At 29.8% G+C, this 16,626-nt stretch overlaps 1 protein-coding gene across 2 annotated transcripts in view; it reads right to left on the reverse strand.

The window, feature by feature from the left end:
- The window catches only part of LOC140441321 (neurotrimin-like), a 1,166,806-nt gene that overhangs the window by 92,427 nt on the left and 1,057,753 nt on the right, over positions 1–16,626 (reverse strand). The window lies entirely within an intron of this gene.

Genomic DNA, 16,626 nt, shown 5'->3' on the forward strand with positions numbered 1-16,626 from the left:
AATGATTTCGGAAGTGGAAATCTAAACGTCAAATAAACTTACTTTAAAGTAAAATTGTGGATAATTTTTAGTTAAAAATAGTAAATTCTATTAAGATTTCTTTAGAACAATGTTGTTCGAGTGAACCTGCGATGCTTTTTTAGAAGTTAAATTAAGCAAGGTCACGTTCTGAAATTTTTTTATAGTTTTAACAAAAACTGGATATAAATAATGTCTTGCTTAGTTTTTGATAAACTGACATAATCTCCAACTGTAATCTTTAATCTTTAACTGCATTTCCTTTACCAATTAAAGTACAATGCTTACACTACATGATCATGATACAACCTCTTACATAGAAATCCTTAAGCTCTTTCCATTAATTTTTATCCTGTGCTTTAAAACCCAATTTGTTGAGATTCTTTTGATGTCATTTGACAATCGAATGGTAAATCTGCCACCGCCGCATTTATTATTTCTTGGCGTCCACTTAAAAATGTTGTTGGTGTATTTTTCTTCTGGTATTTGCAATGCATTTTAACATTATCCACTTATGATCTTCTTAGCATCTTCTCGTTTCTAATCCTATTTCAAACGATGTGCCAAGCATTGAGTTCTATTTTTTGATTTTTTTTAACTACTCTTTGGCTGATTTTTTAGTAAGAGTAAGAGTTTCGGCTCTATATGTCTGGACTGGAAAGAGTCACTGGTTCAACGCCATTGTTTTGATGCTGATGAACATATAATATTTGAAGACGTACATACATTTGATTGTTAAGTTACTTTCTGGCAGTAATTTAATATTATGTAAAATTTTTATTGAGAACTAACTACAAAATTTCTGCTTAAAGCTTGTTTATTTTGACGTTTCGATTTTTTATTCAGAAACTATACCTATCAAAGTGGAAATCAAAGCGTTAAAATTAACGGGTTTTAATTCGGCACCTGCCACTTGGCATTGGGGCATGTGGTGTGGTCATAGCACCCCTTAAATCTTTTCTATGTTTATTTGTTTCTAAACAGAATAATAGGCTAAGTAACAAAAAAATAATAAAAAACATATAGACATGACAGACATATATATATATATATATATATATATATATATATATATATATATATATATATATATATATAATGTTCTGAAAAATTTCCGCGGTAAGTACATACAATTAAACCTAAGAATTAATACTAAACTTAACAGTCTTCCGGGTTGAACCGAGCGGATTATCGTTGCGCCGAGCTTTCGACATCCTCTTTGATATCTTCTTCAAGGCTTTCTCTCAGGTTATCAGTCTGATCAGTACTGCACTGATCACTAACCAATGCATTACTTAATAAAGCAATATATAAAAATGCGTTAATGATAATTTTGATGAATCTTCTGAAAAGTTTAAATACTTAAATTAAGAGACCCCTTACGTGATTTTATTCTTTATTATCTATAAAACACATAGAATATACAAATAAATAATTTATTTTATAAGCCTTGATTTAAAAAATAATGAGGTACCTATATATTTGTTTTTGTATTACCAAGGCGCGTTAACTAATATATCGCTTGTACTCGTTTGAAAAGTTTAAAACAGTACTTCCGGTTGCAAGTCTGAATTGAAAATCCAATGTTAACTGTTTCACCTTTAATGCCATCTTTGGGTTATAAGTTATAAGCTCTGGGTTATTTGGTACGTCTTCTCTTATATTGTTTAAATAACATATTGTTTAAATAAGATATGGATATTTCAAGGTTTTCACAATTTTTTATATATATACATCAGTTTAGAACGTCTTTCGACGTTGTCCGATACCTAAACACCATCTCTTCCTATCTTCGCAGTCGTTTGTTGTTAAATTTCTTTCGCTCATGGACTTGTTTACGCCGTGTTGCCATTCTAATCTGGGTCTTCCTCTTTTCCGTCGACCTATCTTTTGCCATTCTGTTACTTTTTTGGGGAGTCTTGATGCTGGTATCCGTTGAACATGCCCATACCACCTTAATTGTTTCTTCTCTATATCTTGAGTTATATTTCCTTCTATTCCCGTATATTATTTATATTTCTTTGCTATTATTACAAAACGATATTATGTTTTAAAAAGGTTCTAAACATCAAAAGTTACCTTCAAATTGTCTTTCAAATCGCACAGCACACTTTAGATTCCTTTTTAATGAACCCCAACGACAGGCTAAATACTCTGCAAGAAAACAATTATTGCAGTTTCACCTTGTAGAGGATCCAGCAAGCCTGTTTAGACTTTTTACACTAAGTCAATATCTATTAACCGTGTTATTTATTTCATAATTTAATTAAATGTTAACATTTCACTCATCAATAAGATTTAACTTGCTAAATAAGCTTTTTCATGATCAATTATTGATTTATAGTTAGCATAAATTACACTTTTCATATCGATTTGTAATTTAAATATTCCATTGCTACAGTTTGTATATTTTAACATCTCCCACTGGTTAGTTACTCTTAAGTAATGCTTTAATATAGTTTTTCAATTTAGTAGTTTGCACGTTCAGTTTAAGTTTGACTGAATCAATTGTATAATACTTCAGTTTGCACAATTTGTGTTCACTTTTAATTTTTATTTCTAAGTATTTCAATTCAATATCTTAATTTTATCTCTTTCTATAATATTGGTCGTGCTTGGTAGACCCTTTTTGATGTAGGCAACCAACCACTCTCTAGTAGATTGTTTTAGTCTAGCTCTTGCATTCATACACTGTGTCCACTATATTTGCTCCAGCCAACACCTCAGTTATTGTTGACAGGTTTGAGTGTGGGATCTGGAGTATACAGTCTATATCTAGTAATTTTGTAATTTATTATTTTATCTGTTGGCTTCCCCTATACTACTGATCGTTTGTACTTATGGTCAATGTTCAGTTTACCATAGAGTTTTTGACTGTGCAAATCTCATTAGTGATGTATGTTTATAATTTAAGACAAAGTCATCTAAGTTGTCATATTATTATGTCAGATATCAATTTAAACATTTCCTTTAAATTAACAACCAGGAGTCATTCTGTCTCTTGGCGTTGCCCATAATGTAGCATACTAAACAATTATTGAAGTTATACTTCTATACGTTCGGTCGACGTTGGAAATTTGCACGGGAGTGAATCGGTAAAATCATTACATATGTAAGATATGAGTAAGAGAGAGACAGAAGATATATTTTCCCTCTCTTTCTCTATCGGGAATAACAATGTTCCTTTTGTATATATATTTATTATTATATGTATAATATATATATATATATATATATATATATATATATATATATATATATATATCTATATATATATATATATATATATATATATATATATATATATATGTATATATATATATATATATTTATTATTATATATATATATATATATATATATATATATATATATATAATGTTATATATATAATATAATATATATTAATATTATTATTTATGTGATGTGTTTTGTTTTATTTATTAAAAAATGTTAATAATTATTTTAGGTTTTTGTATTTCAAAATAATAATTACAATAAATTACTATATGGCCGAGAACTGTCAATTTTAAAATACATTAGTGTCATGTCTAATTGGCAAATTTCTTAAGTGTTTGGTTTATACGCTGGTATATGTGAGTTCGAATCCCAATTTGAATTTCCTTTTTATTTTTGAAATATTTAAAAACCCCACGTTAGTCTTTACAACATTTAAAACATAATCCGAGTTGTTGGTTTTTTATTTTGATCTCCCACAAACATTTTTTGAAGTTATACTTCCATACACGCGTTCGACGTTGGAAATTTGTGTGTATTCGTATATATTGAGTGAATCGGTAAAATCATTACATATGTAAGATATTGGTAAGAGAGAGACAGAAGATATATTTTCTCTCTCTTTCTCTCTCGAGAATTTCTCTCTCGGGAATATAAATGTTCCTTTTGTAAACGTATTTAATATTTATTAATATTATTATTTTTTTATTAATATTATTATCATGGTAAATTAAACATATACATAAGTTATGTATATTGTCATTTTTAAATAGTTATGAATATTGCATTTTAATTTGTATTGTATTATAGTATTGAATTAAGTGGCAGTGTATTGTGTATTGAGTATGTGTAAAAAATTTTTTTTGCATTTATTTCCTTTTATACATATATGACAATAAAAATATATATTTTCATTAAAATATTGATTCAATCCTTTATTTACTTACGATACTCCTATTACAGGTCAAATGTTTATATATAGTAAACAATGCACCATACACCTGTATACCTAATTCTTTTTCTCTTTCTCTCTCTTACCTATAGCATTACATATGTAATGATTGTGCAGATTGACTCCCATATAAATTTGTAACGACGAACGCGTGTATAGAAGTATAACTTCTACTGGAAGTCCCACTGGACTGCGACACTCGTTTTTTTGACTGTTTCTCCTTTGGTCTGGTGTTCGTTATTTTTATCTGCCTTTTATTTATAAAATTTCTTGTTATTATTTGATCTTTCTATATTTTAATTAATTTTGTTAATGCAGTTCGGTCCATTGCTAGTCTACGCTTGATTTCTGAGGAGCAATTGTTGGTTATCAGGAAGCCCAAGTATACAAATTTGGCTACCACTTTGAAATTTGCAAGATTATTATTTGCTTTGTTTACAATTATTATTTTTCTATTTCTGGTGTTGATCTGAAATCTGAATTCTTCGCTTGGCCATTCGGTGATGGTAATCACTTTGACTTTATTCGCTGCTAGTATAAGTGTGTCATCTATGTATCGCAGGTTACTAATTTTTTTGATTTAATGGTGGTTTCTCCATCCCATTCATCTAGGACTTTTCTCAGTTTATATTCAGAATATATGTAGTATAGTAATGGTGATAGTATGCAGCCCAGTCTAGCTACTTTCTTTAATCTGAACGCATCTGAATATATTCCGTGTATTTTAACTTTAGCTAAGTTGTAGATTTCTTATTGTGTTAACTAGATTGTTAGGTCCTGCCATATTTTTATTATACTTTAAAGGGGATCTCATTTTACTGAATCGAAAGCCGTTGTGTAATCTACGAAACAGAGGAGCATTGATGAACATACACACACTGGTGGTGAACATACCCCACTCTTGTTAAAAATAAGCTTTTTTAAAATAAATAATTTAATCGGTCATTATAAAAAGGGGTCATCTCCACTTTTTTGACATTTCCACTTTCTGTCGAATTTCTATTTAACACACGTAGACGCGTCTGTTCCATATAAAAACGGGTAAACTTTCATTACTATTACTGTAAATACAGCATACCTTATAAACCAGTTTAGTTTGAAGTCATCTGCTACAGATAACCCATTATCAAAATGAACAGCGAGTTGTAGCCACCCACAGTATAATGGTTTATTATATCCGGCCTCCCCACAGTATAACGGTTTATTATATTGACGATGCAATCTATTTAGTAGTTGTATAGAACTGTTTAGAAACAGACACTGTGGGTAATACACTGTCGTGTAGTGATAGTAGTGCAAGTAAATTTCCTCCTTTAAAACGGAAAAAAGTTTTGAGGAATCAAAATACACAATCTTAAAACTAACAAAGTAACCTTTTACTCTTACCACGAAGGCGAAGGACACAGAGACCTCGATGAAGTTTGCTCTTTTTTAAATGACTATATAAACAACAAAATTCCAGAAAACTTTGAAAAGTTGCATCTCTTTTGTGACGGATGTCCAGGTCAGAATCGCAATAATACTGTTACTTGATCTCTTCTAGCCCTAGTAATGACTAAGAATTAAAAAAAATACTATTTACTTTGCACAACGAGGTTAATTTAATGATTGTGACAAGAGATTTCGGTACGCTTAAAGGAAAAATTCGTCGCTCTAACAGGATTTTGTCTGTAGAGGAATATGAAGATTTAATCTAGTCATAATAAATTTGATATTAGACATATTACTTACATAAATGTGCTTTTAAAAATGGTGGCCAGATTTAAAAAAAAAGTTCCACAAGAAGCTTTGGTAAAAAAGTTCCAAAAAACGAAAAGCTTAGTTACAGTATTAACTCTTATTATGCATTTAGATTTTCCTCAGATAATTTGGGTATGCCGTTAGCTAAACCATACATTGATGGCATTCTTAAAGAACGTGTTCGACTGTTAAAACCTCAACAAAAGGACAGTTCGGCCATGTTTGTACCTCATCCTCCTGCACATCAGGAGAAATCTTGCTGCCTATTAGGGGAAAATTCCAATAAACATAAAAAAAATTAAGGCTTTTACAATACATTCCAGATAATCACAACCCATTATACAACATGATCTGTGAATGGTCTACTACCAGTGCCGAAGAAGCGGAACAAGGAGACAATTAAACTATCCTTATTTTTTTAAAATCCTTTTGTTTTTTTTTTCTAAATTTAGTGTAGCAGCTTAATGTTTCCAATAAACAATATTCATATTATATTGACTATTTTTACTTTTATTACCTGTTCATTTTGAAAACGGGTCATCTCTTTTACAAAAAAAATTAGGTTTCTAGGTTTTTTAAATTAAAAAATATCTTTTTATAATATACCTCGGTTAAATCATACAACCAAAAAATACATAAAAACTGTTAAGTTTTTAATAGTAATGAATATAAGAAGTTTTTTTACCTCTTCTGTGAAATTTAAAATAGTGGAGGTGGTCCTTTTTCATAACGACGGATTCAATTATTGTACACGAAAAGCTGTTAAAAGCTTCATTATTCGCATGTTTATTGGTATAGGTACTATATATTTTTGGTTACGAGTTCGTGAAAGTTTGAAAATCGATTAATGTTATGTTAAAATTAACCAATTAATTTGTTTTGTTTGGTTTTGAAACATATTATTAAGGGAAACGATAATAATTATTATTCAATCATTTATATACTAAGAAATTTTAATTAAATGTCTAATTATTATAGCTCAGGTATAAAAATATTATAGCTCAGGAATCTTACAATAAAACCAGAAATTAAAACCAAAATAAGTTATTAACCAGTTGTTAGGATACATGTGTACCTACGTGCCTACCAATAAGAATTTTTTTGGTAAGTAATAATATGTTTCTATGTAAAACGAATTCAACGATGGTTTCTTAAACCTGTACTTAATCATTTGTGTTACACGATATTATAACGTGATAAGTAATAACATAATTTTATCCAAAAACATCGGTAGCCATATGGTAACAATTATCAATAAAAATTTGTCGTTGTCAGCGCTTTAAATTGTAAAAAGTTTCACACTGAAAATCAATACTCCACTGATGAAACTATGATAGTGTACAAAGAACCACAAGCTAAAAATTTACATTAGTATATCAAAAACAAGCTGCACAAACGGGGTTGCAAATTTTTTATCCCATCAGGGGTTTCTGGTTATATTAAGCACTAGGCACCTTAGAAGAATTAAACGCCACAACTAATGAACTAGGGAAGGAAGAGATATAACTAGGTGTGGGTGCAGCTATTGTTATAGCTTTATAAAGATCAATACATATTGCTAGTAAATCAACAGTGTTTTTTCGACAATTATTTTGCAAGCTTACCACTTTTTATACATTTAAAAGAAAATCTTGGCAACATTACGAAGTAAAAGATTTGGTGAATGTCTATTAAAAACAGATAAAGTCTTGAAAAAAGCAGAAAGAGGAAAGTACGATTACAAGGCGGATAAAGACATGTGTATTATCGTCGTAAAATGCATTGACAATAAAGTTGTATTGTTAGGAAGTACATTGCACGGAATAGAACAAGTAGATGAAATAAAAAGGTACAGTAAAATTTCAAAAACAAAATCGATGTTGCAGACCTTTCCATTGTAAAACATTATAATAAACATATGGGAGACGTAGATATGGCTAATGCAATAATGAGTTTTTACAAATCTCCACACAAAGCTAAAAGATGGTATTTTGCAATGTTTGCCTATATTGTTGACATATGTGTGGCGAATGCTTGGTTGTTGTATAGAATAGACTCTAAAACTTTGAGCATAAAGTTCATACCTCTGAAGAAATTTAGATTGGATATTGCAAAAGCAATATGTTAAGTTGGAACAAGTTTCAGAAGAGGGAGACCAAGTTTGTGCCAGGATGGTTTTCTAAAAATAAGATGTCCAGTAGTTGAAAGGCCAAATGGTTTAGCAAGATTAGACTCTTATGCACGTGGCCAATACATACCACACAAAAGGAAGACGTAGGTATTGAATCAAGGAAACGAGTCGTCTAATGTGTGAAAAATGTGATTCAGGGCTCTGCTTCAATGAGCAGAAAAACTATTTTAAAGCCTTTCATCAAAACAAAAAATTGTTAACTGCTTTGTTTTCTAATAATTGATGGATTCGCCCGTTACTTAATGGAAATTCATTTTATGTAGCAATAAAACACTGAAAACTTTGTTTTCAAAATTTCCACAAAATTTATTACAAAATCTTATCACTACAGCTGTTTCGGCAGAGTGCCTGCCTTAAGCTTTGTTTTCTTGTCACCATATAGTTATTATAATAAAATGTTAAGTAATTTTTGAAGTTTTTTTTGCAGACCTTGTTACCATATGGTTACATTATGTAATTTGTTAAATGATAATGTTTCAGATATATAAATATTAATATTTGATTATACTTAACATTTAGAGAATTTTTATATTAATAACTAATTTTTTAAAGAAATTTTAAAGTGGTGTCCGATAAAGGTTGTAATATACAATGTGTCCGTACAGTTACATGTACCGATAAAAGGTTTAAAGTCTCAAAATTAACAATCTGGGCAACACTCAGCTTATAATTATTAGAGATTAAATCTTTGACGACTGGACTAAAACATAATTGAAAATAAAATTTATATATTGTAAATCAATTTTATTCAATTTATTTTAGAATTTTCAGTAAAAAACTGATAAGAAAATGTTGTCAGAAATATTTGAGAGCAACATAAACGAGGGAATACGCATTCCTTCTTGTTACTAACTCCCACATAAAAATTCCAAAACACATAGAAATACGTAAAAAATGTATATAATTATTCAATTTCTTTAAAATACAATTTTGCAAAAAAAATAAAGTAGCCTAAAATACCTTTAAGCATTTTTTGGTAATTTTGGGATGTAAATATACTCAAAGGATTAAACTTAAGTTTCTGAAACTAAGTGCATGATATTTTACATAGTGGCAACAGACAATTATAAATAAAAATATAAGGAGTTTTCATAACTCCAGTGTCAAATTCATTTTAGCTTGACTCATTACTACAAAAACTTACTTCAAAGTAATAAAATCGCAGTATCATAATAATTGATACAATTTATTCTGGTGTTATATTTTTCAGATTTTAATTGTGTTCTTAATGTATATTAAATGTTAACTGCTAATTATTTAATGTTAACATTATATGATTGTATTTATTTAATGATATTTTGTTCAATATTAGTTTTCTCGCTAAAATAATACATATCCAATAACGGAATAATAAATGATCTCAATCATCACAGCTGTAATAAATTAATGTATTAAATTTTTAATTCTATTTTATTATTCTATTTTATCAAATTTAATTTGTAGAGTATATAAATTGATATTTTTAGAATGATAGTTTATATTGTTCTGAAGCTATTTTCTTGTGGAATTTTAAAGTACTACTATTTAAATAGGAATGAGCCACAACTAAAGGATAAAGTACGTTTATTGACGTTTTAATTTCCACTTCGAATCGTTCTCAAAATACAAACATTAGTAAATTAAACAAATTTTGTTTTTGTTGCTTGAAGAAAAATTCTTCTAATAATTTAATTTTATCTGACTCATTTATATTGACACTTCAGACATACATTATACATTTTAAAGTAGACGACTTTAAAATGATATTGCCAATATTGTTGAGTTGCGCCTCTGGGACGACTTTACTTATAAGATAGTTCATTCAATTACATGGAATCAACTTTAACTTGAGAATATCCATCAGAAAAGATCATAGTAAAACGAGAAAAATCAAAGAAGAGGCTCTAATTATGCTAAATGAGACCAATTGTGTCGCAAATTCCTCGGCAGAATGTAGTAGGATCTGGTTACCCATATTAAAAGAGGAAGTTATTAAAAGAAAAATACCAGTATTAGTAAATCAGTAACATATAGAGCATACATCATTTATGTTTTTTAAATAAGAAACATATAAAATCAGAATTTGGTGTTTATTGAAGATAAACTAAATGTACGACTAAATACTTACCATGTCGGGATAGTATTATGAGGTTTTTTCCTGGTTTTTCCCTCATAATTTACTATGGAATCACTAACAGGAGAATTTTACTATCATCATGGCATGTATTTGTCTTGTTAAAGACGAATTACATGCTATGATCTTTTCTGATGGATATTCTTAAGTTAAAGTTGATTTCATGTAATCGAATAAACTATCTTATAGGTAAAGTCGTCCCAGGAGCGAAACTCAACACTCAACAATATTGACAATATCATTTTAAAGTCGTCTAATTTAAAATGTATAATGTATGTCTGAATTGTCAATATAAATGAGTCAGATAAAATTAAAATATTAGAAGAATTTTTCACTAAGTAAAAAAACAAAATTTGTTTAATTTACTGTTTGTTTAAGTTTGTTTAAGTGCCACTTTAATTGTGGCTTATTCCCATTTAAATAGTAATATATATATATATATATATATATATATATATATATATATATATATATATATGTATATATATACTATATATATATAAATATATATATATATATATATATATATATATATATATATATATAAATATATATATATATATATATATATATATATATATATATATATATATATATATATATATATATATATATATATATATAAATATATATATACAGGGTGGTCCTTAAGTAATTGTACAAACAGAAACCGTAGATTCTGCAATTTAAAATATTACGATTTAAGCGAACTTGCTTTTTTAAAATGTTGATATTAAGAAAGATACAGGGTGTTAAAGTGGAAATTTAAAATTTTATTTTTCGCTATACCTTTTACGTTTCTAAATATTTTTGGACAAAAATTTACAATTGGATGCTTTAAAGTAGGATAAATTATAATTTTATACAAAATTTAATGTAACTGATAGAGGGCGCCACATATGCCGCATGTGTGGCATAGATTTGCGCTTAACTTTTTTGCTCTTTAAGTTAGCTCTTATTAACTTTAGTTAAAGGTACTTTATACCAAAATTTAGATGTATTAATGTTTTTGTCTATTTTTCCTTCGTTGCCTGGAGTAATTGCCTTAAATCAGAATTATGCAGCTGATTTGTAAAATGCGATTATCTCGAAAACTGTTTAGTTTTGAAGTTATTAACCTAAGCATACCTTTTTTTTCGTTAAAATAATGAATCTTTAATATTTTTTGTCACAAATACAGGTAACTCAAAGAGCAAAAAAGTTAAGTGCAAATTTATGCCACATATGTGGCATATGTGGCCCCCTTTATCATCTACATCAAAGTATGCATTAAATTATAATTTCTTATATTCAAAAGTATCCAGTTGTAAATTTTTGTGCATAAATGTTTACAAACATGAAAGTTATAGCGAAAAATAAAATTTTAAATTTGCTCTTTAACACCCTGTATCTCTCTTAATATCAACATTTTATTTAAGCAATTTGGCTTAAATTATAATATTTTAAAGTGTAGAATCTTCTGTTTCTTTTTGTACAATTACTTAAGGACCACCCTGTATATATATATATATATATATATATATATATATATATATATATATATATATATATATATATATATATATATATATATATATATATATATATATGTATATATATATATATATATATATATGTAAATATATATAAATATTATATATTCTAAAAATGCCCTATCGGGCAACATCACGAAACGTTTAATTTATTCAATTTATTCTTGAAGAAACTGAATTCACTACGAATTTTGACCAGGATGAACGGCTTGTGGAATGTAATTTTAGATTCCCTTGCCGAGTAATTATTTATCCAGCTGTTTGTTTCGCAAATTTTAGGAAACACAGTGGTTAAGATTTGAATTCGGTTTCGCTAAGTAGAAATCGTTTGATTTCTCTTTTTGTTTTTAGATGGCGTAGTTACGTCCGTATATACACTCGCGATCATAAAATCCGGGTCACCTTGAAAATCTCCGTTATTTCATTTTTAACGAGCTTTATCGTAAATAATAATAACACAAATACAAACTAATGCGTGTTTCTGAGAATTGTTGTCGGCTTAGCAGTTTCCTTTGTAACAAAGAATTCCAATAATGCCGATTTCGCGGAAAACTATACACTTCCCAAAATGAACGGTACCTGTAACTGCCCCTTCTTTTAAATGTCTCATTTGTGCTTCGACTTTCTGTTCAAACGCAAGAAACAAACGTTTATTATTGCCACCATTAGTGTTTATTAGTGTTTATTATTGTTTATTTTTTGCCAAAAATGCCTTGACTACTGTTGAAACGGCACGATTTGTTGCGTTTGTGGAAGGTGGTCACATTCAACGGCAAGTGGCAAGAACTGTTGGCGTAAGCCTTTCTACGGTTCAACGAGTGCTTCAACGCTTTCAGAAGACGAGTTTGCTAACCGGACGACCTGGCTCTGGACGAAGAAGAACGACCACGGCACGAGATGACCGTTTCCTTGTGTTTCAGGCTTTACGAAACCGGACCTCAACTGCGGATATGCATCAAAATTGCCTACAGGAAGTACGAAATTGTAATGTTAGCGTTGCAACAGTCAGGAGAAGACTTCATTCTTCTGGACTATCTTCTCGGGTAATGGCTACAGGACCGCCACTTGGCCGGGCGCATCGAGTTGCACGACTAGCTTTTGCTCGACAATACGCGCATTGGGGAATAAATGATTGGAGCTAAGTGTTATTCTCAGATGAATCCCGTTTCTGGCTAACTGGACTCAATGGACGTGTAAGAGTTTGGAGGAGAACCGGTGAACGATTTTCACAAGCTTGCATTGCTCCAAGAATGCCATTTGGTGGTGGCTCGGTCATGGCTTGGGGAGGTGTATCTTCTGACTTCCGCACAGAATTACCCTTCATCGAAAATGGGTCCTTAACTTCACGAAGGTAGATTACGTAGATTCTGGAAGAACATGTTATGCCCACCATGGCAGGGCTTAGAGAAAAGGTCGTTTTTATGCAGGAAATGCGTGATCGCACGTTGCCAGGATCAGTATGTAATACTTGGACGAGGTTAGAATTACGAGGTTACCCTGGCCAGCTAGGTCTCCGGACCTGAATCCCATCAAACATCTCTGGGACGATTTGAAAAAACGTATTCAAACTCATACACTTCCTCCTAACAATGCACAGGAGCTTAAGGATCTGTTCGTGAGAGAGTGGAGACCACAACATGTAATCCGGAGAAAAATTGAGAATATGCCCCGTCGTTTGCAAGAGGTTATTAGAGCAAAGGGATGCAATACACGATATTAGTCACTGAAATTCCACAGATGTTTTACCATGTTCTGTATTTTTCATTTTTTCTTTCGTATGTCTGTTTTAACAATTTGGTTTGTTTTCTGCTTTTGCGAGTGTAGTTATTTTAATAACTATTGTCTAGGACGGGAGAGATTTTTGTTTTTTTCGTTCAGAGCAGTGACTATACTGTTCTGAAGAGACCTAAGAAGGTCGAAACATGTATCAGCGGTTGTCGCTGCACTGTATCAAAACAAAAATCTAATACCGTCATTCTGTTTTGTTATTTACTTCGTTTGAAGTACCAGAAACTGAATTCACTACGAATTTTGACCAGGATGAACGGCTTGTGGAATGCAATTTTAGATTCCCTTGCCGAGTAATTTATTCAGCTGTTTGTTTCGCAAATTTTAGGAAACACAATGGTTAAGATTTGAATTCGGTTTCGCTAAGTAGAAATCGTTTGATTTCTCTTTTTGTTTAGAACTTTCAGAGTTATGACAAACAACACAATATCAGATATATTATATACAGCAAATGGCATTCCTCAAGGCTCGGGTATAAATCATACCCTCTTCATAATGCTATTCTCAAAAACAAAAAATCGCCTATAAAGGCACGAGTCTAAGTGTATGATCTTGTAGTTTTTTGCAAAGGTTAAAATATACAAAATAATTTTGTCATACACAAATCTTTATGCAACACTTAGAACTCTGGTCACAAAAGACTCTGGTATGGTCTCTGCTTTTCATCTGAAAAAACTCATTTTATCATGTTTTCTAAGTAAAATGTCACCAACACACCAGACCAAAGACCACGTGATGAGAACCTAAAACGTGTAACATCAATACAGTTCTTGGGCATGACATTCGAATAAACTGTAAGCTAGAAACTTCATATAACAAATTTGATCTTATCTTGTCACAAGCGATTAAATCTTCTAAACACGTTGGTCAATAAGAAATGGGGTGCGGATTACCTAATACTTTTGATGTTCTAAATAACATTAATGAGATCAAAATAAGATTATGGATCTACTATGTATTCTATAGCCACGGAGACACTGCTAAAAACACCTTAAAACAGTATTCACAATCTCTCTTTACCTATAATATCCGAAGCTTCTTGTACAACACCAATGGAAAGTATTTATTATGAAGTTGGTAAACCGTCCCTAGACGACAAAATACTTTATGTAAGTGTAGCATACGCCGGAAAAATCAGGTCTAACTTAAAAGACTATACTATTCAATTTTTTTTTTTTGGGGAAAGTTCCAATATCTCTCCATAAATTAGCCAAGAACGGCCAAACCCTTTTACGCAAGTATTAGAAGCTACATATATCAATTAAACTACACGTTTCCAGAATGCTTTTCCTTCCAATCGTCCTTAATTCCTAGAATATACGGCTCAGCGGTGATCGATGAATTAATAAATTAATGGAATGGAGACTTTGATCAGGATGATGATGATAACATCAAAAGAGATGCAAAAGGTGATCCATTATCTACTACATTTTACGGTCAAAATATTACATAATTGTCCTGAGCTATATTTTGCGCTGCCTGAATTAACTATTAAAGGCAAATTTCGACAAACCAATTAACTCGTATTTTATTTTTAAAGAGAATTTGTGAGGAAAGAAATTCCAATTAATTACCGCTTGTTGAAAAATTTAACCAATCTAAGCTACGAAGAAACAATTTTAATTGAGAAAGACATGAAAAATGAACTCGGTATAATTCGGTAGCGGAACCAGAAATTGGTTTAATAAATTTGCTTTTCTCGGGGATGTTGTACGGTAAACATATTAAGTGCATCGATTTTTAATAAAAAATAAAGGGATATTTAAAATTTATTTCTAAATATTAAATTTAATTATATAATTACAAGGAATGAGAACCACGTATTATATTAAATTAATAAATTATTTTCGAAAAATTTCCAGTACTGTTGAACCCGTGTATTGCAAAAGCGTTCGTGGCAATTAAAAGTATTTCTATAACCGCGATATCTTAATAATTAATCGTTGGTGGCTAGTAGAAATAAATGCATCGAGTATACATAATAAAGTCGGTTCGCTAATCCCAGTCCCAACTGTCTAGTAAATTTAGTAAAATTATTTTTTTGCGAAGTTATTTACTTTTTGACAGACTAGAAGTGGCTGGAAATTACTATACCACCAAGCACACGTCGTCATAGGGTATTTTATTAGAGTATTTCGTTGACTTTTTTTGCAGACTTGTACTAATATTCTATTATTCCTATCAGACACTAGTTTTGGACGATCATTTGAAATATTGCTTATTCAGCAATATTATCATCACTTAAAAACAATAATAAATTAACTGGAAAATATTAAACGTTTATTGAAAACATTCTCAAGAAATTCAAGCTAAATGCTACCAAAAATTTTAAGTTGGTTGCCTACATTTGGCGCATTCAAGGATATAAAAAAACTAAATTAGCCTAACTTTTTTATAAAATATATTTTTTTATATAATATAAATTTACTTTTTTTGTACATGCTATAAACATTTGTAACATTTACATAATTCGATAAATATATTTTAATGATCAACTTAGCTCAACAGGGTTTCGGCACATTCGGCAAATAATTTTAAAAAAATGGTAGGTACTTTGAATAAACCTTTGTGCAGTTTCATTACCTTGTAATTTAACAGCATCCTTACTCATCTAAAAATATTAACTTTTAAAGAACATTTATCATCTTTATTTATGAAAAACTTACCGACGCATTAGCTGATGGAACAAGTGGAAAACTTTGACTATCCATAATAATAAAATTCAAAATAGAACTAACTAATTAACTAAATAGAACTAACGAAGAATTAAACAAAAATAATAGAACAGTAAAACTATATTAACTGATATAAACAACGCGATTAATACAAATATTTACTACAATATGTTAAATTGTAATACCTCAAATATTATATTTTAAATATACAGGGAAAATTTTATGGGTTTAGTATACACTTCCACTATTTATAATAATTCTTCTAATATCATATTTAAAATTACTGGAAAATGCACCCTCTCATTTCCCTTATCATCACCAATTTTTTTTTAATTACTTCCCCCGTTTTTTATTTTACATTTGGATTCTCCTTTTTGTACTAATTTTAAAAATGTATAATACA

This window comes from Diabrotica undecimpunctata, chromosome 5 (assembly GCF_040954645.1).
Source record: "Diabrotica undecimpunctata isolate CICGRU chromosome 5, icDiaUnde3, whole genome shotgun sequence".
NCBI lineage: Eukaryota > Metazoa > Arthropoda > Insecta > Coleoptera > Chrysomelidae > Diabrotica > Diabrotica undecimpunctata.